The sequence below is a fragment of the Mandrillus leucophaeus genome, unplaced genomic scaffold (genome assembly GCF_000951045.1).
Source record: "Mandrillus leucophaeus isolate KB7577 unplaced genomic scaffold, Mleu.le_1.0 Scaffold146, whole genome shotgun sequence".
Lineage (NCBI taxonomy): Eukaryota > Metazoa > Chordata > Mammalia > Primates > Cercopithecidae > Mandrillus > Mandrillus leucophaeus.
The window spans coordinates 282,628-285,180 of NW_012101432.1; the positions used below are offsets into that span (position 1 = coordinate 282,628).

Consider the following 2,553-nt stretch of genomic DNA (forward strand, 5'->3'; position numbering starts at 1 on the left):
ACTGATGGGTCTTGACTCTTTATCCAATTTACCAGTCTGTGTCTTTTAATTGGACCATTTAGTCCATTTACATTTAAGGTTAATATTGTTATGTGAGAACTTGATCCTGTCATTATATTAGCTGGTTATTTTGCTCGTTAATTGATGCAGTTTCTTCTTAGCATCGATGGACTTTACATTTTGACATGTTTTTGCAGTGGCTGGTACCTGTTGTTCTTTCCCGTGTTTAGTGCTTCCTTCAGGATCTCTTGTAGGGCAGGCCTGGTGGTGACAAAATCTCTCAGCATTTGTTTGTCTGCAAAGGATTTTATTTCTCCTTCACTGATGAAACTTAGTTTGGCTGGATATGAAATTCTGGGTTGAAAATTCTTTTCTTTAAGAATGTTGGAATATTGGCCCCCACTCTCTTCTGGCTTGGAGAGTTTCTGCCGAGAGATCTCTTGTTAGTCTGATGGGCTTCCCTTTGTGTGTAACCCGACCTTTCTCTCTGGCTGCCCTTAACATTTTTTCCTTCATTTCAACTTTGGTGAATCTGACAATTATGTGTCTTGGAGTTGCTCTTCTTGAGGAGTATCTTTGTGGCGTTCTCTGTATTTCCTGAATTTGAATGTTGGCCTGCCTTACTACGTTGGGGAAGTCCTCCTGGATGATATCCTGCAGTGTTTTCCAACTTGGTTCCATTTTCCCTGTCACTTTCAGGAACACCAATCAGACGTAGATTTGGTCTTTTCACATAATCCCATATTTCTTGGAGGCTTTGTTCATTTCTTTTTACTCTTTTTTCTCTACACTTCTCGCTTCATTTCATTCATTTGATCTTCAATTGCTGATAGTCTTTCTTCCAGTTGATCGAGTCAGTTACTGAAGCTTATGCATTTGTCACATAGTTCTTGTGTTATGGTTTTCATCTCTATCAGTTCTTTTAAGGACTTCTCTGCATTGATTATTCTAGTTATCCATTCATCCATTCTTTTTTCAAGGTTTTTAGTTTCTTTGCACTGGTTACGTAGTTCCTCCTTTAGCTCTGAGAAGTTTGATCATCTGAAGCCTTCTTCTCTCAACTCATCAAAATCATTCTCCATCCAGCTTTGTTCCATTGCTGGCGATGAGCTGCGTTCCTTTGGAGGGGGAGATGTGCTCTGATTTTTTGATTTTCCAGCTTTTCTGCACCACTTTTTCCCCATCTTTGTGGTTTTATCTGCCTTTGGTCTTTGATGGTGGTGACATACTGATGGGGTTTTGGTGTGGGTGTCCTTTCTGTTTGTTAGTTTTCCTTCTAACAGTCAGGACCCTCAGCTGTAGGTCTGCTGGAGTTTGCTTGAGGTCCACTCCAGACCCTGTTTGCCTGGGTATCAGCAGCAGAGGCTGCAGAAGATAGAATATTGCTGAACAGCAAGTGTTGCTATCTGATTCTTGCTCTGGAAGCTTCGTCTCAGGGGTGTACCTAGCCGTGTGAGGTGTGACGTGTTGGTCTGCACCTAGTCAGGGATGTCTCCCAGTTAGGCTACTCAGGGGTCAGGGACCCACCTGAGGAGGCAGTCTGTCTGTTCTCAGATCTCAACCTCCTTGTTGGGAGATCCACTGCTCTCTTCAAAGCTGTCAGATGGGCATTTACCTCTGCCGAGGTTTCTGCTGCTTTTTGTTTAGCTACGCCCTGTCCCCAGAGGAGGAGTCTACAGAGGCAGGCCGGCCTCCTGGAGCTGCGGTGGGCTCCACCCAATTCGAGCTTCCCAGTTGCTTTGTTTACCTACTTAAGCCTCAGCAATGGCGGGCGCCCCTCCCCCAGCCTCGCTGCTGCCTTGCAGTTAGATCTCAGACTGCTATACTACAATGAGGGAGGCTCCGTGGACGTGGGACCCTCTGGACCAGGTGTGGGATATAATCTCCTGGTGTGCTGTTTGCTAAGACACGTGGTAAAGTGCAGTATTAGGGTGGGAGTTACCCAATTTTCCAGGTGTTGTGTGTCTCAATTTCCTTTGGCTAGGAAAAGGGGTTCCCTTCCCCCTTGCGCTTCCCAGGTGAGGCGATGCCTCGCCCTGCTTCAGCTCTCACTGGTCGGCCTGCACCCGCGGACCAGTGCCAACTGTCCGACACGCCCCAGTGAGATGAACCCGGTCCCTCCGTTGAAAATGCAGAAATCACCCGTCTTCTGTGTCACTCACGCTTAGCTGGAGGCTGGAGCTGTTCCTAATCGGCCATCTTCCAGTTCAGGAATATTAAGCATGTTCATACTGCTGTGAAACAGATCTTCAGAACTTTTTCACCTTGTAAATCTGAAACTTTATACTCCTTAACCCCTTATCCTAAGTCCCTGGTAACCACCATTCTGCTTTCTCTGAGTCTGATTACTTTAGATACCTCATACAACTGAAATAATGCAGTATTTGGCTTTTTTGTGACTGGCTTATTTCATTTTGTATAATGTCCTCAAGTTCATCCTGTAGCAAGTGACTGGATTTCCTTCCTTTTTAAGGCAGCATAATACTCCATTTGGTAGATATAACACAACTGGTTATCTGTTCATCCATGTATCACATTTTTTTTTTTTTTTTT

At 44.7% G+C, this 2,553-nt stretch overlaps 1 protein-coding gene across 1 annotated transcript in view; it reads left to right on the plus strand.

Annotated features, from left to right (window-relative positions):
* ICA1L (islet cell autoantigen 1,69kDa-like) overlaps positions 1-2,553 on the plus strand; it is a 99,306-nt gene that overhangs the window by 89,275 nt on the left and 7,478 nt on the right. The gene's annotated exons all lie outside the window — the stretch shown is intronic.